Source organism: Lithobates pipiens, unplaced genomic scaffold (assembly GCF_037356315.1).
Source record: "Lithobates pipiens isolate NorthernLeopardFrog02 unplaced genomic scaffold, aLitPip1_a1.2 Scaffold_19, whole genome shotgun sequence".
In the NCBI taxonomy this organism is placed as follows: domain Eukaryota; kingdom Metazoa; phylum Chordata; class Amphibia; order Anura; family Ranidae; genus Lithobates; species Lithobates pipiens.
The window spans coordinates 520,890,299-520,916,428 of record NW_027507764.1 but is presented as its reverse complement, the minus strand read 5'-3'; the positions used below and the strand labels follow the sequence as shown (position 1 = coordinate 520,916,428).

Below are 26,130 nucleotides of genomic sequence, written 5' to 3'. Positions count from 1 at the left end.
TTTTTTCCAATAGAGAGGGATGCAGGATTTCGCCACATTTATCACATGCCGTAAAATTTATTTTTTTGTACTTCTTAATGGGAATCTGTCAATGGTGCAAGAGAAAGAATGCAGCCTCTTCCGGGATGGAGAAGTCTGTGAATTTTTGTGTTATGCATCGGATCTCTGTCCAGAAGTCCACCAAGCTGGGGCAGGACCAAAAAATGTGGATCAACGTGCCCTCTTCTTCTCCACACCTCCAGCATATGTTCGAGGAAGAGGGGAATTATTTATGCAGCTTTGATGGTGTCAAATACCACCTGGTGAGAAGTTTAAAATTTGTCTCCTGTATCTTCGTGCACAGCGAGGTTTTGAGAGCCAAAGTGATAATGCGTTGTCTCTGTGCTGGGGAAAACGAGCAATTAAGGTCCTTTTCCCAGTTGGACAGGCAGGTTAAGTGTGGGTGATCTGTTTGAGAGAGAATGTGGACCAAAGGGCCTTCGCTCCTGCATAGAGCCTCAAACTCCGTCTGAGGGCGTGCGAAAGTTTGAGTATTGGGGATGGAATGGAAAAAATGATGTTGTTGCGCCGCTCTCCAAAAAGGCATTTGGAAAAGCCCTGTCGGATCTGTTAGGGTTGAGAAAGAAGGTCATTTTCCATCAATGACGAATTTAGACGCATGGTCTAGGTTGGAATTTCTAAGTGGGTCCCCGGTTCCAAGTTCGGATGGCCACGTATAGGGAATAGGGGGGAAGTCAAAGACGTGAGTGTGTTTTGGGTAGCGATCAGGTGACTGACTTTCAATGAAGCCCCTATAGTGGGATATGACGTCAATTCTGTGGGTAAATCCTTATAGCACCACATGGTGCTTCTTAGCGGAATTTGGGAGTGAGATTGTCCTAGTAGCACCCAGAGCTTAGAAAGTTTGTTTCCATTCCAGTCCAATACACGCCCCAGATGGGAGGCCAGGTAGTAGCATCGCAAGTCAGGGAGAACCAACCCTCCCTGTTGTTTAGACAATGTCAGCTGTGACCACTTAAGTCTGGGATTTTTGTGGGCCCAGTTAAATTGAGTGAGCAGGGATTGAGCTTGCTTAAAAAACGGGACTGGAATCTGGATCGGGAGAGCTTGGAAAAGATAGGTAAATTTAGGGAGTATGTTCATTTTAATGAGATTGCATCTCCTGAACCAGGAATGGAGGCCAGAATGCCACCCGTGAAGCAAACTGCGGATCTTAGTGACAAGGGGTGGGGGGAAGTTCAACATAAACGTATGCGCGTTGTCCTGTGGAATGTAAGTACCTAAGTACTTAAGGGCTGTATGGGTCCATTTAAATCGAAAATTGGACTACAAGTCTAGTAACGTTTGCGGGCGGACTTCGACCCCCATGGCCTCTGATTTCAAGAAGTATCCCGTATATCTGGAATTCCCGAAGGAGATTTGGCAAGGAAACTCTGGGATTCGTCAACGAGAACAGCATGTCATCTACGTAGGCAGATGTCAATAGTACCGATTTGGAGTCGCGTTATGTCTGAGTTTTGTCGAATTGTGGAGAGAAAGGGTTCCAATGACAGTGCGAATAACTGGGGCGACAGGGGGCAACCCTGTCTGGTCCCATTCCCGATGTCAAGGGGAGATGAGAGCACCCCATTCGCTTTGAGTTGAGCTGAAGGGCGTGAGTATATCTTACTTATCCATGCCAACATCCGTTCACTCAGACCTATATGGCGAAGGACCGAGAACATGAATGTCCATTTGACCCGATCAAAAGCCTTCTCGGCATCAGTACTCACGAAAAGACAAGGGGTCCCAGATGACTTTGCTTTATGGACCAGGGTAAGCACCTTAATGGTGTTGTCCCTATCTTCCCTGGTGGGAATAAAACCTAACTGGTCAATATGTATAAGGGACTGCAAGTGCTGTGCCAATCACGTGGCGAGGATTTTAGAGAATCGTTTTAGGACCGAATTTAGGAGGGAAATGGGTCTGTAGCTCCCACATAGGCCCGGGTCTTTGCCCTCCTTAGGTATCAACGAGATGTGGGCTCTAAGGGTATGCTCAGGAAAATCCCCATTCAAGCTCAGAGTATTCAATAAATTCACCAAGTGCGGGCCGAGAATAGGGAGGAAGGTCTTATAGTATTGTGCGGTATATCCGTCAGGGCCCGGAGCCTTACCCACCTTCGGAGGTCCCACGGCCATCTGGACTTCTTCCAGTGTGATTGGGTTGGTAGACCAGAACCGGTTACATATCTGTCTATATTGTCCTGTCCGGACCCTGAATCGGGCAGGTTGTAGAGATCAGAGTAGCATTTTTCAAAGACTTTGGCTATTTGGGTTGGGGTAGAGCCCCTCTGGCCATTCTCATCTATCAACTGTTGTATGTAAGAGGCAGATTTCCACTCCTTTTACTGACCTGGCAAAGATTTTTCCGCATTTGTCCCCTGATTCCTACATCAGTTTACGACAAAACTGGAGTACTGCTTTCGCTTTATAATGGAGTAGGTCAGTAATCTGGGTACGGAGTGTCCCCAATTCAATCTCTAAGGTCCGTGAGGGGGCATGTTTATGTTTCGCTTCCACAGAGGCAAGTTCACAAAACAGATTAGCAATTTGTTCCTTCCGTGTTCGTTTGATGCGTGCCCCGTGCCTGATAAGTACCCTGCGGAGTACTGACTTGTGAGCCTCCCAAATTATCCCCGGGTCGCAGTCCTGCGTTTAGTTTTCTTGGAAATAAAGGTCCAATTCCCTGGTCACATCTGCTAAAACTTCCGGTATCTGGAGGAGGCTCTCATTAAGGTGCCAGAATAGAGTCCTAGGTGAGGGGTTCCTAGAGAGGGTGTAGGTAAGGGCTACAGGAGCGTGGTCAGACCAAGTAATATGGCCGATGGAGGAAGAGCTCACCAAGTGCAGTTGGTCATGTGGAATCAAGAAGAAGTCTATCCTCAAGTATGATTTGTGAGGGGAAGAGCAAAAAGAGTAGTCCCTTTCCCCGGAGTGTTGCAGACACCAGATATCAACTAATTGGTCATTCAGTAAGCACTTAGTAATCCGCTTTCTAGAGTAAATGAGGAGCGAGAAGCAAGAGGCAGAAGTGTCAACCGATGGCGAAAGGGGACATTAAAGTCCCCACCTAATATCAACTGGCCCTCCCGAAAGTCACATCATCTGTGCAGGGTAGTTCTGAGGAATGTGTCTTGGTGATCATTGGGAGTGTACACAGTGGCAAATGTAAAAAGGAGCTCTCCAATGTGGCCCCTAAGAAAAAGATATCGGCCCCCAGGGTCCACCAGAGAATCCTGGAGAACCGAGGGGAGCCTGCTAGAGATCAGAATGGAGATTCCCTTGGTCTTAGAGGAGGGGTTAGTAGAGTGGTAGACCTTAGCGAAGGATCTTGACCGTAGAAAGGGGAGGCTAGTATTTTTAAAATGTGTTTCTTGTATAAAGGCCACATCAGTACAGGAAGTCTTCAGTTCTCACAGGAGGATCCACCGTTTTTCAGAGGAGTTCAGTCCCTTAACGTTTAGAGAGGTGACCTTGACTGAGTCTGCCATCGCTCCTCGGGGAGGGGAAGGGGGACGTCCGATAAAAGCAAAGAAAGTTGAACCAAGGTAGGTATTGGGTAGGTAATGGATGGAGGGAACTAAGGGGGAAAAAGGAAGGGCAAATGGAAGGAAAGGTAAGGGGAAAAAGAGGCCGGGCACCTCAACCCCAGGGGGAGAGGGAAATTAAGGGTTGTCCGCACTCAACAGTACAGGAATTGTATACTAAAACAGCACAATTATGCTATAGCGTTTACCAGATGTACACTGGGTTTAAAGCGCCGTCCTACTTGGGTTGGTGGGTAGACAGGTCGGAGAGGGAGCCCCCGGATCCCAGTCTCCCCAGTCCCGGCAGTGGTAAATGTCACGTCTGATACCGGTATGCAAATAAAAGACAATCAGTAACATCATAGAACCAAAAAACAATAGTATAATTAAAACAGAGGTAGAGCATAGAACTGTCAGCACTGAGGGGTCTCCTCAGCTCGCCCTAAATGTAGGCATGCACGAGGGAGCCCGTCACAACAGAAAAGGCATCACAGAATGGGATCCACCACCCCCCGTCCCATACCCCAAAAGTACATGCAGCCCCCGAACAAATGTATTTCTCTCTTTGGCAGATTGTCCTCTTCTTACCCCCTCTCCTCCATCCACGCCCCGGGGGAAAAGGGGGAGGGAAGGGGGGAAAAGAGGGGGGTAAGGGGGGAAAGGGGGAGTGAAAGGGGGGAGGGAAGGGGGGAGGGAAGGGAAGGAGGTAAGGGAGGGAAGGGGGGAGGGAAGGAGGGGCAGCAAAGGAGAGGGGACAAACATGCGGAAAGGTCAAGTCCTTTAGCGTGCTCACACCAGCAACCACCCTGACCCCATAAGTTTCAACTCCTCCCCTCCATGGTCACCACATGAAGATGAAAGAGGAGCAGCCCTGGTCGGTGCATGGAGAATCCGGCAGGCAAGGGGCTGGGGCCACCATCCCTCCATCCAACGGGAGACTTCACCCGAGCAGCAGTTCTGGGGCCCGCCAATTAGTGTCTCTCCTGCATCACCATCGGGGGCTGTGTAGAGCATCCAGAGGGAGGCTGGGACCGCCAAAACAGTAAGGGGTAAATCCTCCAGGGGGGTCCAGAGTCAAACTGGAGGGAAGCAGTGTCTCGCACCAATAGGCTCAATAAATAGGTCATCCAGGGTGTCCCCGAAAGCTGCAGAAGGCAATCTCGGCAAAGAGTAGGTGGGGGCCAGAGGGGGGACGAGGGGCGCAACCAGGGAGAGGGGACACATATGCGGGAATGTCAAGCCCTTCCAGTACAGCGCACTAGGTATCACTCAGACCCCCCAAAGTGCAACTCCCCCCTCTAAGGTCAAGACTCCAGAAGGGAAGATGAGCCGCCCTGGTCTGTACATGAAAGAACCTGCTGCCAAGGGGTTGGGGCCATCATCCCTTCCTCCAATGGGAGATGCCACCTGTCAAGTGGTGCCCCTCCGACAATGTCGTCGGGGTATATGTGGAGCATCCAGGGGGAGGCAGGGACCACCCAAACAGTGAGGGGTAACGCCTCCAATGGGGACCGGTGTCAGACAGGAGGATAGCGGTGTCTTGTACAAGTTGGTTAATTAGACAAGTCATCCAGTATGTTCCTGTGAGCAGCGGAAGGAAAGGTCGGTAAGGATTATGAATGGGTGGGGGCCAGGGAGTGCATAAAACTGCCACCAGATGACCGGGGCAGAGAGGGCAAGGGGATGAAAGTCGGATCTGGTAGGTGGGGGGGGGGGGTGAGGAGTCTCACTCATATTACTCACGTTGGCCATCCCTTGAAGCTGAGCTCTCTGCATACCCAGGATGTTCTTCTGTATAATCTAGCCTATCTGTATACATTAGCCTGTCTTTTGTACACATTAGCCTCTCTGTATCAACTAGCCGGTCTTCTGTATACACTAGTCCGTCCCTAGCTTGTCTTTTATACACATAGTCTCTCGGTATACCCCGCCTTTCTGTATACATCTTTATACCCTAGCCTCTATGTATAATCTTGCCTCTCATTATACCCCAGCCTGTATTCTGTTTACCCAATTTTGTCTTTTATATAAACTAGCCTGTCTACTGTATAACGTAGCTTCTCATTATACCCCGGCCTCACTGTCAGCTTGTCTCTGTACACTAGCCTCTCTGTTTTCCCTAGTCTCTCTGTTTAAAATAGCCTCTCTGTATACACTAGTCTGTCCGTATACTTTAGCAAGTCTGCACACACTAGCCTCTTTGTGTAAAACAGCCTCTCCCTCAGTATAACCTCGCCTCCATCTCTGCATATCCAGTACGTTCTTCTGTATAATCTAGCCTGTCTTTTGTACACATTAGCCTCTCTGTATAAACTAGCTGGTCTTCTGTATACACTATTCCGTCTGTATACACTAGCAAGTCTGTGTAACTCGGTCTCTCTCCCTAGAAAACACCAACCCTGACCCTGACAGAGGAGGAGGGTTTAATAGTCCCTCAGACTCCTCCCACAAATACGGGCTGGCCTGCGGCCAGCCTTCCCACTTGTAATCGGAGTCTTCAAGTGGGAAATGCGATATTACTTAACCACTTCCCACCCGGCCAATGCACATATACGGCCGGGTGGGAGCCGTCTACTTCTGATAGGACGTTCAGGAATGTCAATCAGGGCTCTGTGATTGGCCCTCCTGATCACATGACGGCCGTGTCCAATCACGGCCGTCATGTGATGTAAACAAACAGCCGGTTGCTAGGCAATCGGCTCCTCCTCTCCTCACACAGAAGTCATCGCTGAGGAGAGGAGAGTAGATTGCTGCAGCCGGCTGATGATCAGTGAGTATGAGCTGTTTTTTACAGCTTTTTACTCACTGATCTTCAGTCTAGTGTAAACACACAACACACCACACAGTGTAAACACAGTCCCCACATATGTCCCCATAACACACATGTCCCCAAAAAATAAAAACACATGTCCCTAATAATAAAAACATGTCCCCCACATATGTCCCACTAAAATCACTTGTCCCAATGATTATGTGCACACATATGTACGTGATCACCTGCACACATATGTACATGATCATTTGCGTACATATGTCCGTGATCACACAAACCAATTATTATACACTTAACGGATTTTTTTTTACCAAAAACATGTAGCAGAATACATTTTGGCTTAAATTTATGACAAAATTTGATTTTATTGGATTTCTTTTAAAATAGAAAAAAGAAAATATTGTTTTTTTTCCAAATTTCCGCTTTTTTGCGCTTATATCGCAAAAAATTAAAAACGGAGTCGTGAATAAAAACCACCAAAATAAATCTCTATTTGTGCGAACAAAATGATAAAAATTTCATTTGGGTACAGTGTAGCATGACCGCGCAATTGTCACTGAAAGCGCTAGAGCGATGAAAGCTGAAAATTGGGCTGGGAAAGAAGGGGGCGAAAGTGCCCTGTATTGTAGTGGTTAAGAACCAAGGCCTGAGGTGTGCCATGGCCTGGATGGTCAGTATGCTTGAAAAGAGGGCAAAAAGACACAAGTATAGGTGGAAAAGGAAAGGTAAAGATCCCATCCATTAAATGACATATGCCCAAACGCCAACTGTAAGTTACCGCTGTGAGAGTAGAACCCACCGACTCTTGACCTGAAGATGAGAAGGAACCCCTTAAGAGCCTGCAAGCTACGCAAACCCAAATGAATGTCCCGTGAAGCATAGGATGAGCCTGATGCCCAAGGTAACCCAGACATGAGAATGAACTTCTTGTGAATGAGAGGATACGTGGGGAAAAGGGAGCAAGGGCTGACCCGAAGAACCCTACAAGAAGATGGCTGCGCAGACTGAAAAAACCCAACACAAGACTGCCTGGGGTATACAGTGAGGCTATTATAATTGGAATGAGGCTGGGGTAATAAGATTGGCTTGGGTATACGGCGAGGTAGACCCTAGAAAAGAAACAGAAATCAGAAAAGTCAAACAAGGTAATACAGATAGGCTAATGTTATTCCCCTGAGCCTGGTGTATACAGAAGAATGGCTAGTGTATACAGAGAGGCTAGTGTGTACAGATGACAAGCTATTGTTTACAGATAGGCTTGTGTATACAGAAGAGAGTCTGGGGAATTCAGTGAGGCTAGTGTATGCAGAGAGGCTGGGACACCGAGACTATTGTAAAAAGAAGGCAGGCTAGTGTATATAGGTTACGGGCACGTGTATACAGAAGACAGAGAGGCTAGTCTATATAGAGGGACTGGTGTACACAGAAAGATTAATGTATACAGAAAGGCTAGCGTGTACAGAAGACATGACTTTATTTTTTGCTAATGCAACTACATCTAAATCATGTAAAGAGTTACAGTGCTTTTTTCATATTTGGTGCTGTTAAAAGGTCAGTAGTGTGTTGTCAGTGGTGATATCAATGTGACAGTTAATGTAGAGAACTACATATATAAAAAATAGAGCAAAAGAGTGCTAAGTTTATTTTGTTAAGTCATTGACTGATAGACGTTAAGTAATTGGCCGTTATTGGTTTGGCAGTACATGGTTTATTTTGATGTAAGATAGTTTTATTCTCTACCTATAGCCGAGTTTTAGACGACTTTATTATTAGCATTAGTCGCATTAATCATATTTATTATGCAGAGTGTAAGTATTGTAGTGAGACGATATTGCTTTTGAAAGATTTGTATTATTATACATAGCATTGTTAGTAGACCAATAGGACAATTTACATGGCTTAATATTGCAGAGCGTAATTTAACAGGAAAGAAATCCAAAGCGTTAGTTGCAGTAGCTTCATAAAACTGAGAAATCGTTGCATTACTCTAAATGTAAAAGTTGTTCCGGTAGCACTGAGAAGACTGATATTAGATGAGTGATCTACCCATTCCGTTTACTATTGCAGAGAGATACCGGTTAAATGTTAATATCTTAATATTTATTGCTGCGTGTAAGGTAGAAATAAGATGGTTTTGTGTGAGTTGGTTTATCAGGATATAGAGATCGTAATCTGGTTATTCTAATAATAAATATAGCAAAATAACACAGATTAATATTGAGACAGTATATACAAGTCGAGTTTAAGTGGAAATACACGAAATGACAGCAACGACGTGTTATTGCTTCAAAATGACTGAGAAATCATTTCATTACTCTAAATGAAAAAGTTATCCCGGTAGCACTGAGTGGACTGATATTAGACGAGTTATCGTTGTAATACAAATTCAGTTTCCTATAGCAGAGAGATACCAGCTAAATGTAAGAAGAGCAATTGAACTGTTCACATCGGTAGCATTGCATTACTCTTAATATGTGAAGCGTGTAAAGAAGCAAAAGATGGTTTTGTATTATCCTAAAAGTAGCAGTATACGTAATAAAGGTGGATTTAGACATAGCAAACCCTATAATCTAATTTAGCAAAATTAGAAAGGATAATATTGAGACAGTATAAACAGGTCGAGTTTAAGTGGAAATACACAAAATATCTAGCTTACCTTTACATTGTTCAATAGAGCCTTGCAAAGTAATACCAAGTTAGAATATCGGACTAGCAATTAGATGAGATGATTGCTGTAATCATAAAATATCAGCAACTTGTCTTTAAGGATGAGAAAGTATAATAACCGGAAAAGTATGAAATTTTAAAGAGACAAATTGCATTAGAGATGTGAGATAGACATGAAATGTCAATCCCCATTGGTTACTTACATGAAACCATTAATACAGTTAACGCGGCTACATACAGCAAAGTGTGAGCTAAGCAGCTAAAGGGTATACATTATTTAAGAGTAAATTAACGTAGCTTGTAAATTCCAACGTGTAAATCGTGCCATTAATTTTGTTACGCACGAAGGCGGCTTACACTGACTTTTCTCCGTTTCCACTGGTTATCCGCATAATGTATCAGTAACCCTGAAAATTAATAGTGATAGACAGTTTACAATAGGATGTATGCTTGATGTGAATGTAAAATAGTTGCATTATGTGTTATTAATGTAATCTAACTTTATTGCTATCCTTTGCTACTGCAACCACTTTCTCGCATTTTGCTGCTTTTAAAAAATGTGTTGCCAGTGTTATGTGTTACAAATGGTTATCAGTGTGACAGTTGAAGTAATATACAAAATAGAGTCAGAAAGAGAATCCTATTGCATAGAGGTAGAGAGATGGTTGCATTATTCTTAATGTGCCGGCTTTAAAAGGTTTTAAAAAGATGGTTTTGTGTGAATTTTGCTTTAACGTAAAATTAGCTGTAGACATTATATCTATGGTTACGTTTACAATGATTTAGAGATAGTAATCTCTATAATATAATAATAATAAGTATATTGAGGCAGTAAATATAAATACAGATAAAGTGAATACACAAAAGGGATCAAGAGATTGTTGCAAAGTAATATCCTCATTAAGGCCGATTGTCGGAATAGCAACATAACACGAAATATGAGCACGGCTAAAATACAGAAAAACAGTACATTATTTAGGAGTACAGTAGAATATAGTATAAATTATTTAAGATTAAATTGACTTAGCCTGAAAAAATCTAAGTTTAAATCGTTGAGTAAATCGTTGAGTAAATCGTAAATTTATCAGCTAAGTTAACTCTGAGATTATGATTAATTTGACAATTCCATTACGCGGTCCATTTCCACTGGTATAATCATAATGTAATATCAGTAATTGCTATCAGTAAATGTTAAAATTTTAGACAGATTACATTAGGATGTGGAATTGATATGGATTTAAAAGCGGTACATTAATTTCCTGAAGCATATGGCAGAAAGACGGCTTACACTGCTTTTCTCACATTTTGCTGCGGTAAAAAGAAATGTTTTGTCACTGTGTTTTAACTGTGCAATGATCCTAGTGCAGAGAGATACTCAGTTAATGTCAGAGATACTCGGTTAATGTCAGAAAAGCAATAAAACTTTTTACATCGTTAGCGAGCGATAGTTACATTACTCATAATATGTGCAGCATGTCTGGTAGCAAATGGATGGTTTTGTGAACATTTTGCATTACCGTACAATTAGCGGTAGACCTCATCGAAGTGAATAGATTTAACTGGTTATGAGATAGTACTCTCTATTTCTAATAATAAATAAAGCAAAATAAGTCAGGATGGTGTGTCGTCAGTGGTGATATCAAAAGTGACAGTTGATGTGGAGAATTACAAATATGCAAAATAGAGCAAAAGAGTGCAAAGTTTATTTTGTTAAGTCATTGACTGATAAGTAATTTTTTAAGTTATTGGCCGTTATTGTTTTGGCAGTACATGGTTTATTTTGATGTATGATAGTTTTATTGCATGCTTGATGTGGGTGATTAAAATCGTGTAGTCTATATTTAGCATAAGAATGAAAAGGCATAACATGGCAATGAGACAAACTCCATTAGAGATGCGAACTAGATGAAATGATTAATTTGTGTCTGTATATCCAAGATTGTCTATTGTTATCACTTAGCCTACCCTCTAAACTCACTAGCCTCTCTATATACACGAGCATGTTTTCTGTTTCTGTATACATTACTCTGTCATCTTTAAACCCTGGCCTGTCTTCTATATACACTCTGTTATACACTAGTTTCTCTGTATACACTAGCCGGTCTTCTGCATACAAAAGCCTGTCTTTGGTATACACTAGCCTATTTTCTGAATACACTAGCCCGTCTTCTGTATGCCCTAGCCTGTCTTCTGTATACATTAGTCTCTCTGTATAAACTAGCATCTCTCTATACCCCAAACTGTCCTCTGTAAACACCTGTCTCTCTTTATAGCCTGTCTAGCCTTTCATCTGTACACACTAGCTTCTCTGTATACACTAAACAGGCTTCTATATAAAATAGCTTCACTGTATGCACTAGCCTCTCTGTATAATCTAGCCTTTATTCTGTATTCACTAGCCTTTCTTCTGTATGCTGTAGTCTTCTATATATACTAGCTTCTCTGTACACCCTTGCATCTCTATAAACACTGTGTAAACTAGCCAGTCTTATGTATACACTCGCCGACTGTATACACCAGACTCTCTGAATACACTAAACCCTCTGTATACCACATCCTGTCTTCTGTATACACTAGACTATAAAAATTAGCTAGAATACACCAGCCTGTCTTCTGTACCCACTAGACACTCTGTATACACTACCCAGTCTTCTGTATACACTGTCAGCTTTGATGTATACCCAAGCCTGTCTTCTGTATATGCACTGTCCTTTCTGTATACACTCGACTCTCTCTATACACTAATCTCTCTATATACACTAACATCTTTGTATATACTAGCCTCTCTTTAAACTAGCCTCTCTGTGTACCCCAGCCTCACTGTTTACTCTAGCATCTCTGTATACTCAAGCCTATCTGCATGCACGAGTCTGTATTCTGTATTCACTAGCCTTTCTTCTGTATGCTGTAGTCTTCTTTATATACCAGCTTCTCTGTACACCCTTGCATCTCTGTAAACACTGTGTAAACTAGCCAGTCTTATTTATACACTCGCCGACTGTATACACTAGACTCTCTGAATACCTAGCCTATGTTCTGAATACACTAGCCCGTCTTCTGTCTTCTGTATGCCCTCTCTGTATAAACTAGCATCTTTCTATACCCCAAACTGTCCTCTGTAAACACTTGTCTCTCTTTATAGCCTGTTTAGCCTTTCTTCTGTACACACTAGCTTCTCTGTATACACTAACCAGGCTTCTATATAAAATAGCTTCACTGTATGCACTAGCCTCTCTGTATAATCTAGCCTCTCTTTATACCCTAGATAGTGTTCTGCATACACTAGCCTCTCCGTAGAAGCCAGCCTTTATTCTGTATTCACTAGCCTTTCTTCTGTATGCTGTAGTCTTCTATATATACTAGCTTCTCTTTACACCCTTGCATCTCTATACACCAGACTCTCTGAATACACTAAACCCTCTGTATACCACAGCCTGTCTTCTGTATACACTAGACTTTAAAAACTAGCTAGAATACACCAGCCTGTCTTCTGTATCCACTAGATTCTCTGTATACACTACCCAGGCTTCTGTATACACTGTCAGCTTGGATGTATACCCAAGCCTGTCTTCTGTATACACTAGTCTCTCTATATGCACTGTCCTATCTGTATACACTCGACTCTCTTTATACACTAACATCTTTGTATATACTAGCCTCTCTTTAAACTAGCCTTTCTGTGTACCCCAGCCTCACTGTTTACTCTAGCATCTCTGTATACTCAAACCTATCTGCATACACGAGTCTGTATTCTGTATACACTAGCCTCTCTTTAAACTAGTCTCTGTATACCCCAGAATAACTGTATACTCTAGCCTCTCAGTATACACTAGCATTTCTGTACACATCACCCTATCTGTATTCACTAGCCTCTCTGTATACCCCAGCCTGCCTCTCTCTATACACTAGCTTTTCTTCTGAATATAATAGTCTCAGTCTCTCTCTATAACCAAGCCTGTTTTCTCTATACATTAGCATGTGTCCTGTATACACTAGCCTGTCTTCTTTATTCTCTAGCCTACCTTCTGTATACCTTAGCCTCTCTGTATAAACTAGCCTTCCTTCTATATACACTGCCATTTATGAGGTAAACAAAGAGTCTAGTGTACATAAACGACAGGCTAGAGTATAAAGAGAGGATAGGGTATACAGAAGAAAGCCTAGTGTATACAGAACACAGGCTAGTACCCTGAGCCTGGGTGAGAGAGGATGAGGAGCATTAGGAGGGCTTGGTCTTTCACATCCGACCAAGCCATGATGTGGCTCAACACGTCCAGCTGCCGAAAATAAGGACAAGCGTGGGAGGCACACAACACCCACTGTAACAGTGCTAGGTTCCTGCATTACAGAAACAGAACACCAGCAATAAGGGGTATCTTCAGGTGTATACTGTGCAGGAGGCACACAACACCCACTCTAACTTCTGCACTGCCGATGCCTGTATTGCAAAAATTGAACACCAGTAATAAAGGGTAGCTTCAGGTGTGTACTGTGCGGGAGGCACATAACACCCACTGTAACAGTGCTAGGTTCCCAAGCAGTAAAGACACTGTCCCTGCCTATCGTCCTCTTTCCCTGACCGCCGCAACACACTATACAAGGCCGCTGCGCTGGCTGCCTTATATAGTGTGGGGTGTGTACTAAACCCCCTTGAGCTATAATTGGCCACAGGAATACTGCCTGTGGTCAATTGTGGCTCTCCTCTCAGAGGATGTCACATCTGTTCTTATTATATAGAACTTATTATGCTCCTCGTAAACTTTTTCAATTTGGCCGAACGGCCGGACGCAAGTTGCCCCCGGTGCGGGAACATGGGGGGAGACATGATGCACATGTTTTGGAGATGCCCGAAGTTGATCTGCTACTGGACGGAGGTGACAGGAACCATTGATCGGGTGTTTGGAACCTCCACCAGGATGGAGGCGAAGTATTGTCTCCTGGGATTAGTTGAAGGAGTTGGAAACCCGGAAAGCAGCCAGATGGCAGTTCTGAGATGCCTATTTCAGGCAAGTAAACTGATTGCCCAACCCTGCTTAGCCTCCAATGTTGGCATTGACTTGGTTTTTTTAGCTTGTTTCCCAAGATCACCATGTTGGCGTTTGTCAAGATGGTTGAGAGTGCCCAAAGAGATCGCCTATGGCCCCATCCCCTTGAAAGTGCCCGATCTTGTCTGATCTCGGAGGTTAAGCATTGTCGGGCCTGATTAGTAACTGGATGGAAGACCGACTGGGAATACCAGGTGCCGTATGCTTATTTCTTGATCATACATCACGGGACACAGGATCATTACATAATGGGTTATATAGGCACCTCTGGTGATGGGACACTGGTTAACCCCCAATTAAGGAGAATTCCTTCCCTATATAACCCCTTCCATATGGGAGGCACCTAATTTTTCCCTTTGCCAGTGGTGGTTGGTCACGTAAAACATGTGCTATGAAGAAAGTTCTGTGCAGGTCCCTGCGGGGGCCTAAGGGCTACAACAAACCGGATCCATATCTCGGGCCGATATTTTGACTCCCAAGATGATATGGTACCCGGGCCTCGTCATCTGAAGAAATGAGGTTTTGCCTGTAAGTCCTCTCCTATTGGAAGACTGGGCTCTGGGAAAACCAGACTTACTGTACTATTTACATAGTGGCACAAAAGTTTCTGGCAGAGTCTTTTACAAGGTCCAGGTAGGAGGTTCTTCTGAGAAGGAACCCCAAAAAAAACCTGAAGGTTGGCACAACTCTGCCCGCCGTGATGGGTGAAGGCTGGAATCTGTCTGTTTTCAGCAATTCCTGCGGCGAGGACAGGTAAGGGAAGTTAATCCTGTATAAATTATATTATGGATTTCTTCATTGAGTAGTTGTATGTCTTACTTGGTTTCCACCACTAGGGGGAGTAAGAGCAGCCTGATGCATACTTACATGCCTTTCAGATACACACGCTCAGTGAAGCCTGGTTCTCCCAGATGACTCATGTCTCCACTGCAATCTCAGCCACAATGAATGTAATACGTAGTCTGGGGGTCCCAGACAGCTCCGATGGCAATTCCCTTCCCCCCTGGATACCGGCAGTCCTCGTGCACGCACACCAAGCACGCTTCCGTGCTAATGGAGGAGGCGGGAGTGTGTTTGCGAGCCGCGTCGTTCGGTGTGCACGGCGCTGTACTGCGCAGTTTTACAGCCCAGAGCGTCAGGGGGCTGTAAGTGGAGACACAGGAGCTGTGGGCAGTAAGCATCCCAAGGGATTGGATCCAGGCAAACCTAAGACAAACCTACTCAGCATCAGGTTGTGCAGTTTAAGCATATATATTTATTGTGAGACTTTAAGCACAACAGTGATTGCACTTTGTACTAGTACCTCTGCTTTGTAGCTTAGGACTATGTCTCCTTGTAAGAGGGTCTCAGGGGGAGATAACAAGGACACTGGTAAGTCACCGCCTAGGTCTAGGGGTTCTAAAAATGCCTGTAGGTTACCATCCCCCCCCTGCAAGACTGGAGTCAGCCTCACATGATGAGTCAGTGCCCCTGTCAGGATTTGCAGCCTCTCCTGATATTTCAGCCCCGGTATACATCACTGAGGACTCCCTTAGGGCTACATTGGAAGGTTTTGAAGGGAGAATCATGAATTTTATTTCAGCTTCCCTGAAAGAAAGCAGGAAAAGGGGTAGATCCCCTCCCTCTGCTGAGATTCCTCTTTCAGATGACACTTCTGACAATGAGGAGAGATCCCTATCTTGGGACAGGTATCTTGAGCAGTCGGATGAATCAGAGGAAGAGGAGAGAGTCCCCTCCTCCCAGGCGCTCAGAAAACAGGTGCAGTATTATACTGAATTGGTGCGTACCACATTCAGAATGCCTGCTGCTGAGATCGCTACGTCCTCTGTTTCTTCCCTGGGAGTCAGGAAAATCCCACAACCTGCCTTTTCCTTTCCAATTAATCCCTTAATGGATAAATTGTTGTATGAGGATTGGGGACATCCCGATAAACTGTTTGCTCCTCCTAAAAGGTTTTCTATGCTTTATCCTCTGGAGGAAAGTTTCACCAAGAAATGGGGGGTCCCATCTGTCGATGCGGCTGTTTCTTGCGTGAATAGAAATCTGACCTGTCCTTTGGATAATGCTCAGGTATTTAAAGATCCAACTGATAAGAAGCTGGAAACATTATTAAAAGCCTCCTTTTGGGGGGGCGTGTCCTGACCATGGAGGAGTGAGGAAGTGCTTCACCTCAGCTCCGATCCATCGCCGCACATATCAGCTGCCCTCAGCGGGGAAATCCGATCCACATCACCGGGCTCAATGTCCCAACGATCCCGGCAGTCTTCCCGACCGCCGCAGGGTAACAAGAAGCGGCAGGGACAGCTGGATCAGTTCTTCCCGGGCCCCCACAAACAGGGCCGCGATGGACCCAATATTGACCGGGAAACTTCAGAAAGCTGGGAAATCCTCACAGCCTGCTACAGCGACGCCTTCCCAGTCAACCGGACCGTCTCCCCTGGCTTCTCCGGTGCCCTCCCCAGGATCGGTAAGCGATTCGGCCCCCCCTGCATCCCCCGGGTCCCTGGATGGCCGCTCAGAGGTCTCAGACCTCATGGGAGATGACACAATATGCCGCCATATTATGTCTCTCCCCACCAGAGAGGACCTAGAAAAGTTCACTAGCAGAGTGGAGAAGGCTTTCACCGCTGATATTGCCCAGCTTAAAGCTGATACTACACATCTGGGTCACAGAGTGGAGGCCCTGGAGGAAAAACTAGAGGAGACTCTCCCCGCTATTGCTCTGCTGCAATCTAGGTGCCAAACACAAGACCATCAGCTTGAGGTACTGCTGGGGAAATTGGATGATGTTGAAAACCGCAGCAGGAGGGCCAATATCAGGATCAGGGGGCTCCCGGAGGCTACTGGACCCAGGGATATTGTCCCCACTCTGACTGATATCTTTAGGGACATATTGGGACTCCCAGCCACTGCTCCTATTGAAATAGACCGAGCCCACAGAGCACTGCGCCCCCCGTCTCAAGACGCTGACAATCCCAGGGATATAATCTGTAAACTTCACAAATATACTATCAAGGACCGGATTATGAAAAAAGTGCGGGGTAAGCCCTTTTATGATTTTGATGGTGCTCGACTGACTTTCTATCAGGATCTCTCGCGGCGCACCCTCATGCGGCGGAGAGCCCTTCGCCCGCTCCTTTCTGTGCTCCAGGCTGCAGGACTGTCCTACCGCTGGGGCTTCCCCTTCTCTCTGCATGTGCTTAAGGATGGCAGGCAGGTGACCCTGCGCACAAAAGACGATCTTCCACATTTTCTATCCTCTCTGGGGCTGAATCCCGTGGACTTTCTGGATTGTAGAGGACCCCCGAGCGACTTGCTTGTCCCCCCCCTTCCTCACAGATGGTCTACAGTCACACGCAAGCATCGACGGAGGGACAGACATAGTTCAACCCGCAACTCTTCAGTGGTTCCTTCTACCACCCGAGACTGATACCGAGACTGGGCTGTGTGATAGACGGCTGATTGCGGACTTTTTCTACTATGATTGCTGGTGTCTGGGCCTCCCCCCACGGGAATTGTAAATGGGATGTTTTGACCCTGTACCCCCCCCCCCCGGGTGTTCCAGGGACCTGGATGTGCCCTATGCGGCCGAAGACTGTGGCTGCCGTGGCCGCAAGAATTTTTGGTGACTTCTCTCCAGCCCTTGTTACTGTTTGACTATCAGATTAGGCCTACAGGGCGGAGAATGTTTACATTCCCAATGTTGGAAGGTGGTCTGCCACGGCGCCCCCTTTTTCTTCCCTTTGCGGGGCACCAGGGGTGGGGGGAGGGTTTTTTTTTAATGTGTTTTGGTTTCTGTTTTTATTTCCCCCTTTTCTTTTGCCATCGTAGCTACCTCCGTGACCCCCCCCCCTCCGCGGTCTGCAGTTTGCTGTGCGGCTACCGTGGCGGGGGGGCCTCTGCCAGGGATCGGCCAGACTCCATGTCCCCGAATGCAATCAGCCCACACTGGGCTTCACCCCTTTTTTCCTCCTCTTTTATTTTTTACTTTTGTTGCTTTTTTGGATCGGTTTTTCTCCCGAATTGAGGCTATTCTGCTCTCAGATGTGGTGGGCGGGGAGGGGACCTTCCTTTTCCCCCTTGTTTTGGTTTACGTTCCCCACATAGGCCATCCATCCATGGGTTTAGTTCCCTGTTGGGACTTTAGGAGGGGGCTAGGAGCCCCCCCGGATAGTGGGGTGGGTCCCATCTCCCCCCAAACTGCTGCATTGTCTAATTTTGATGTAGCTGTTTTGTTTTTATGTTGTTGGTATTTTTGTACTATTTTTTTGTGTTTTTTATCTCCCTATCTCTCCCCTTTTCTTCTCCCTCTTTTTTCACTCCCCCCTTTTCCTAGGAGCCTGCTGTTGCTGCGGTCCTTACACCAGGCGGGTTGGGACGCTTGCCCAGTCCTCCACCCTCCAACTCTTCCATGTCTACACTCCAGGTAATTTCCTACAATTTACGGGGTCTCTGCTCTCCGGGGAAGAGGAACAAATTGTGGTGGGAACTTAAAAAGTTGAAGGCCCAAGTGGTCTTCCTGCAGGAAACACATTTCACCAGCCATTCCCTACCCAGGTTGCCCACCCATATGTTTAATCAGTGGTTTCACAGTACATCTCCTAAGGCCAAGTCCAGAGGGACTGCCATAGCGTTCCATAAGACGTGCCCTTTTCAGCCAGTGGATAGCAAAATTGACCCTCAGGGCCGATTTGTTTTCCTAAAGGGCACCTTCCTGGACGCTACCCTTGACCTATTGACAGACTTTAAAGCCGGGTATTTAATTTTAGGCGGGGACTTTAATGTCTGCCCGGACCATCTGCTCGACACTTCGAGCACCCGACCCTCACACTCCCATGCCTTTTTCAAACACTTTCGCAAATCACTGCAGGCACACCTTTTACTTGATATCTGGAGGATTTTGCATCCCTCGGGACGAGACTTTAGCTATTACTCGTCCGTCCATGACGTATACACGTGCATAGACCATGTCTATGTTGACCGTCCCACGCTTGAGCTTCTGTAGACGGCATCCATTGGCAGCATCACCCTTTCGGACCATGCACCGGTTGGCGTGACCATTCAATTACCATCTGGTCCCCACAGGGCCTGGACGTGGAGACTGAACGAAAATCTCTTGGATGACTCTGCTGCGGTTGCCAAGGTGTCGGAGACCATCTCCCACTATTTTAGGGAAAACGCCTCGGATGAGATAAGTGCGGGTGTGCTTTGGGAGGGGCACAAAGCCGTGATTAGAGGGGAACTGATATCATTGGGTTCCCAAATCAAGAAAGCACGTCAAGAGGATTTCAACAGGGTTCTGGCCGCCTTACAGGCGGCAGAACTCTCCCATAAGCAGGGGGGGAGCCCAGAGGCTAAGCAGAAGCTTTTTGAATTGCGTGACCTGTTTTTACGTTTATTAGATCACCACACGTGTAGGCAGGCCAGGCATCTTTCACACAGGTACTATGAACATGGAAACAAATGCGGCCGTATGCTGGCCAGGGCCCTTCGCAAGAAACATGCTCAAGCTTATGTACAGAAGCTCCGTTCCCCCTCGGGTGCCGTTTGGGTCCAATCCAACAAGATTGCCTCGGGGTTCCAGGAATTTTACGCCCAACTTTATAACCTTTCCCCGGCCTCGCCCGCACACGCTCAGCCTCCCAAGTCTGCTGCCATTCAAGAATTTTTAGCGTCGGCGAGAGTCCCTACACTTACGGCGGAACAATGCGTCGACTTGGAGCGGCCGATTTCGCCGGAGGAAATTGCGCTAACGGTGAAATCCCTGCCCAAGGGCAAGAGCCCGGGATCGGATGGTTTTTCGGGTTCCTACTATAAGATCTTCCTGCCCCTCTTAACGCCACATATGTGCACCTACTTTAATTCCATCACGGAGGGGAAGCCTATCCCAACCGAAGCACTGTTGGCACACATTACGGTGCTGCCAAAAGAGGGCAAAGATCCTACCGTCCCCCAGAGCTATCGACCGATTTCCCTTCTTAACGTCGATATTAAGATTCTAGCAAAAGTCCTGGCAAACAGACTTTGGAGTCTTATGCCCCAAATTATTCACCCAGACCAAGCAGGGTTTATTCGTGGCAGGGAGGCGAGAGATAACTCCATCAGGGCAATCCAACTCATTCATTGGGCACGTAACAGTCCTGATCCTAAACCTTGTATCGTCCTTTCGATGGACGCCGAAAAGGCGTTTGACCGCGTCGACTGGGGGTACTTATGGGCGGTACTGGAGGCTCAGGGGTTGGGGACGCATATGATGTCCTCGATTATGGCCTTGTACTCCACTCCGTGTGCACAGGTGAAGGTGAATGGGGTGCTTTCCTCCTGGTTCCCGATTCGAAACGGCACGAGACAGGGGTGTCCACTGTCTCCTCTCCTTTTTGCCTTGGTACTGGAACCACTGCTCTGCAGGGTGAGGGCGAACGCAGACATTAGAGGCCTGAAGGTTGGGATGACGGAGCACAAACTGTCGGCGTATGCGGACGATGTGCTCCTTTATCTCTCTGAACCCCTGATCTCGTTGCCGGTTCTCTTGAAGGAGCTGAGGACTTTTGGTGAGTTATCCAATTTCAAGATAAACCTTTCCAAATCGGAGATTTTGCCTATTCACCTCGCCCCGCCTCAAGCGGACCACCTGCAATTAGCATTCCCCTTTACCTGGGCCACGTCTTCTATTAAATACCTGGGCATCCAGTTGACCAACTGCTTTGATGCCTTATATGCCGCTAATTTCCCCCCCTTATTACATGCGATCAAGGCGGATTTGTTGCAGTGGACCAAAACCGCTTTTACGTGGTTCGGCCGCATTAATATTATTAAAATGAATATCCTGCCCCGAGTATTATTCTTTTTACAAATGATACCCATCTCCCTCCCTAAACTGTTTTTTACCCAATTGAATAGCATTCTGTCGACATTTGTGTGGAACACAAAGAAACCTCGAATAGCCATGGCCTTGCTGAAACGCTCGAAGCTGACGGGGGGTCTGGGGGTTCCGGATATCCAGAGGTACCACAGGGCTATTGTTCTACAGAGGATACTTAATTGGAAATTTCATACTAAGTCAAAAGTGTGGGTCTCTCTGTAAAAATGGCTAGCTGGGAGAGATTTGGCTTATGCGCCCTGGTTGTCCCCGGAATATAGGGGGTTATCGGTGGATGTCTCCCCGCTCACTGTACAGTCTCTTTTGATTTGGGACAAACTGAACAAGACGCTGGGCCTATCCCCCCCTGTTTCTCCGCTTGCCCTGCTGGGAGGGTTCTTATGGTTCCCGCCAGGGGAGCGGAGGGCCTTTTTTGTCCCCTGGGCAGCTGACGGGAATGCCAGTTGTGGACAGTTTCTCAGCGGTGGCCAAATGGTCAGCTATGAATCCCTGCAGACCGGGCATGCGCAGACAGCTATGAATTTTTGGCGATACAGGCAATTGCACCACTTTTTTGAAGCCCATGGCCACTTAATCAGGGACGAAGCGCACCTTACACCATTTGAACGTTTTTTTGTAGCAGATGAACCCACTCCCCACCTGATCTCCGAATTATATCACTTGCTGGGCTGTGTTACCGAGGTCGCTAGACCGACATACATACGGGTCTGGGAGAGGGAGCTACAACTTGACTTTTCCGCGGCCCAACTGTCCCACCTCTACAAACTCACGTACGCTAGCTCCATGGAGTCCAAAACCCAAGAAACTAATTTTAAAGTACTGTCTCGCTGGTACAGAGTGCCGGCAGACTTAGCACGTATCTACCCTTCGGTATCGGACCGGTGCTGGAGGGAATGTGGCCAATTGGGCACCCTCCTTCATATTTGGTGGGATTGCCCACGAATCAAGCCATTCTGGGAGGACATCCGATCCCGCATAGAGGCAGTTTTGCATCTTGATGTGCCACTGTCTCCGGCCAACTATCTTTTGCACATTCCTCCGATCCCGATTGGTAGATACAAAAAAAGCCCTCTGCCGCATCTGTTGAACGCGGCCAGACGTCTTATACCGATTTACTGGAAACAAACTAGGACTCCCACAGTGGAGGACTGGGTCAAAAAAGTGAATCACATCAGAGAAGCGGAATATTGGGTGGCAACCTGTAGGGGTACACGGGCTAAGTGTGACAGCATATGGCAATCATGGACAGTCTACATGTCCGAAACTATATACGCTACCTCCAGTCTGGACTTGGCTCTACTGGAGCTAGCGGAACCCTCTTTGAGATCCCGCACACACAATGATGTTCCCACCTAGTGGCTGTTTTTCACCTTCTTGCCCCATGGACGGAGAGACGACTTTGCTGCTGAGACTCGCCTGGTGCTGGACCGCTGCACTTCGCAGGGATGTCAAGTAGGCTCCACCCTCCTCCCTTACCCTATCCCCCAATCCCCTCTCTACCCCTTCTTGCCTCTCTCTCACCCTTCCTACTGTTCTTTTTTACCTTCTTTCTCTGTATTCCACACTATAAGATGTTGCCTTTTATTGACCTACGTGGTATTGAGCTGTGGTGGTGCGTTAGGCTTCCTGTGGGCTGGCTGGCCCTGCGGCCACTTTGTTTGGCTGACGGGGGAATCCTTCTGTCCGGAGGGGTCCATGCTGGGACGTCCCTCCTGGGCGGGGGGGTTGCTGTGGGCCTGTCCTACCCCCGGGGGACGCTCGGGAGAGGTTGCTGGAGGTGATTGTGCCCCCCTCTCCTGGGCGGCCCCTGGGGGTGGTCCCATGCCTCCCCGGCCTTTTGTATGACGGGAGGTGGGGGACTGGGCTCCGGCCCGTCCTCTCCTTTCCGCTCAGAGGCACCTTGGAGCGGGGCCCTAGCCCACGGAGGCCGGACTTGATGTGTATGAGCTAGAAGACACTCCAGACGTTCATCTCCACCCGTTTGCCTAATTCATGTGTCTGGTTTGAGCCGCCAACTCTTGGCCACTGGGTCAGTTTTTATGGGTGTCATTATTTCCTACAGTTTATTTGTTCTTTGTTTGGTCCTGACACACCTGTCTAATGTATACTTAAGTGTGTTTCAATGTCAAAATATCTCAAAATAAAGATTTTACAAAAAAAAAAAGCCTCCTTTTCCATGACTGGCACTGTAGTGCAACTTACAGTCGCAGCTGTGGGGTTGTGTCAGTTCCTCAAGGAACAGGTTAAGCAGATGCTTGGCCTCCTTCCCAGTGAGGAAGTGGAGAATTATGCAGAAATACCTCAAATTCTGTGTTTCCTGATTGATGCGATTTCGAATTCTGTCCAACAAGCATCTCGTTTGTCTCTCCTGTTGGTACACATGCGAAGGGCCCTATGGCTAAAGAATTGGGCAAGCTGAGCTATCATGCAAGAAGCATTTGATTGGGTTCCCGTTTAAAGGGGAACATTTGTTTGTAGAAGAATTAGACAAATTCGTCCAAAAAATTTCAGGGGGTAAATCTACTCTCCTTCCAGTCAAAAGGAGCAAACGTCCATCATTTAGGCGTTCTCTCTCTCCCGGAGCATCAAGCTCTAAGCAGTGGTGACGGCCTTCTCAACCCCCCTCTACAGGAAAGGCTCAAGGCCGGGCCCAGGGGCAGAAGAAATCCTGAGGGAGAAAGCCTGCCAAGCAGAGCCCGAAAGCTTCCTTGTGAAGGAGCGCCCCGCTCGGCCAAGTGGGGGGAAGGCTCTTGCAGTTTGCAGAAGCCTGGCGGGAAGAGATCCGGGATGAGTGGGTGGTCTCTTCGGTATCTCTGGGCTACAAGCTGGAGTTTCAGGAGATTCCACCTTCTCGCTTTCTAAGGTCAAGGATCCCCAGGGACCCAGTAAAGCAAAAACCGCTATTTCTGGCCTTAGATCACTTACTATCCCAGGGGGTGATAGTAGAAGTGGACCCAAAAGAACAGGGTTCAGGGTTTTACTCGAATCTCTTCACCGTTCCAAAGCCAAATGGAAGTGTCAGACCTATCCTGGATCTGAAGGATCTGAACCGGTTTTTACGCATCCGGTCCTTCTGAATACAGTCAATTCGCACTGTGGTCTCCTCCCTGCAAGGGGGAGAGTTTATGGCATCAATAGACATCAAGGATGGATATCTCCATGTGCCAATTTTTCCCGCACACCAAAAGAATCTAAGGTTTGCGGTAGAGCGGCGCCATTTTCAATTTGTGGCCTTGCCGTTCGGGCTAGCTACGGCCCCTCGAGTCTTCACAAAGATTCTGGACCCTCTCTTGGCAAACCTAAGAGCTCAGGGTATAGCCGTCATGGCTTATCTAGACGATTTGCTTCTCATAGAGAAAACAGTAGCACTCCTGAACCACAGTGTTACCAGAACGCTAGAACAGCTGGTACGCCTAGGTTGGATTATAAACCTAGAAAAGTCGTCCCTACAGCCTGCTACCAGGTTGGAATACCTGGGTATGGTTATCGACACTGCTCAGGGCAAGGTGTTTCTACCAAGGCCAAAAGCCTTGGCCATTGGGGATCTGGTGCGTCTAATTCTGGGCAGAAGATCTTCCCCCATTCGGTTGTGCATGAGACTCTTTGGGAAAATGGTCGCCTCCTTCGAGGCCGTTCCATTCGCCCAGTTCCACTCAAGGCCTCTGCAAAGATTCATCCTTGCGGCTTGGAACAGGAAGCCCCAGTCCTTGGATCTTCCTATGCGTCTATCCCCAGGGACACGCAAGAGTCTCGTCTAACAAGTCTAAGAGTCTCGTTACAAACCGAGAATTTGCTGAAAGGCAAAACTTTTCTTCCTCTTCCATGGAAGATTATTATGACAAATGGCAGCCTGACAGGCTGGGGAGCAGTGTTGGAGGAGACGTGCTCGCAGTGGAAATGGTCTGCGATCGAGAAGCTATTGCCCATAAATGTCTTGGAGATCCGGGCAGTTTATATGGCTCTCATAAACTGGTCTTTCAGACCTGTTCGGGTTCAGTCCGACAATGCCACAGCAGTGGCCTATATCAATCACCAGGGCGGTACCAGAAGTCTGGTTGCGCAAAAAGAGGTGAATCGTATACTTGTCTGGGCAGAAAGGCATGTTCCATGCCTTTCTGCAGTCTTCATTCCAGGAGTGGAAAATTGGCAGACAGATTTTCTGCGCCGCCAGCAGTTGTGCCTAGGAGAATGGGCTCTGCACCCCGACGTGTTTTGGAACATATGTCGCAGGTGGGGTACTCCAGATGTAGATCTGTTTGCATCCAGGTTCAACAGAAAACTGGACAAATTCGTGTCAAGGACAAGAGATACACTCGCTCAGGGGTCGGATGCTCTGACAGTTCCCTGGGATCAGTACAATTTGATTTATGCCTTCCCCCCGTGCCCGCTTCTGTCGCGGTTCCTGGGAAGAGTCTAGAGGGAAACAAAGTCGCTTCTTTTGGTAGCCCCGGCTTGGCCCAGGCGACCGTGGTACGCAGAGATCATGAAGTTGGCAGTAGGCAGGCCGTGGATCCTCCCTCTCCGGCCAGATCTGCTCTCACAGGGTCCAATTTACCATGCTGCTTTACACAGTCTGAATTTGACGGTTTGGCTTCTGAGACCCACATTCTGAGAGACCGTGGGCTTTCGGGGCCAGTCCTTTCTACTCTGGTCAATGCCAGAAAGCCGGCCTCCAGGCTTATTTACTACAAAATCTGGAGGGCATATGTTTCCTGTTGTGAACTCAGGGAATGTCATCCTAGAAAGTATGTCATTAGCAGGATCTTGGCCTTCCTCCAGTCAGGCCTAGAAATGAATTTGGCCATAAGCACTATCAAGGTGCATATTTCGGCCTTGTCAGTGTTTTTTCAGAAACCACTTGCATCACATTCCCTGGTGCGGGCTTTCATCCAGGGGGCTATGCGGATAAGGCCGCCAGTCAAACCTCCGGTATGCCCATGGGATCTGAATTTGGTTCTCTCAGCTTTGCAGGGGCAACCTTTTGAACCTTTGCATCAGGCTTCGTTAGTTCTTTTGACTAAAAAATTGGTTTTCTTGGTAGCCATATCCACGGCTAGAAGAGTGTCAGAACTAGCAGCTCTCTCCAGTAAAGAACCGTATCTAATTATTCATAAGGACCTGGTGGTAATGCGTCCCAACAGGTCCTTTCTGCCTAAGGTGGTTTCAGGATTCCATTTGAATCAAGATGTAAGCCTAC

At 47.0% G+C, this 26,130-nt stretch overlaps 1 pseudogene; it reads left to right on the top strand.

Moving 5' to 3' along the window:
• Positions 1-14,140: 14,140 nt before the first annotated feature.
• LOC143999211 (5S ribosomal RNA) lies at positions 14,141-14,259 on the top strand (annotated as a pseudogene).
• The last annotated feature ends 11,871 nt before the right edge of the window (positions 14,260-26,130 follow it).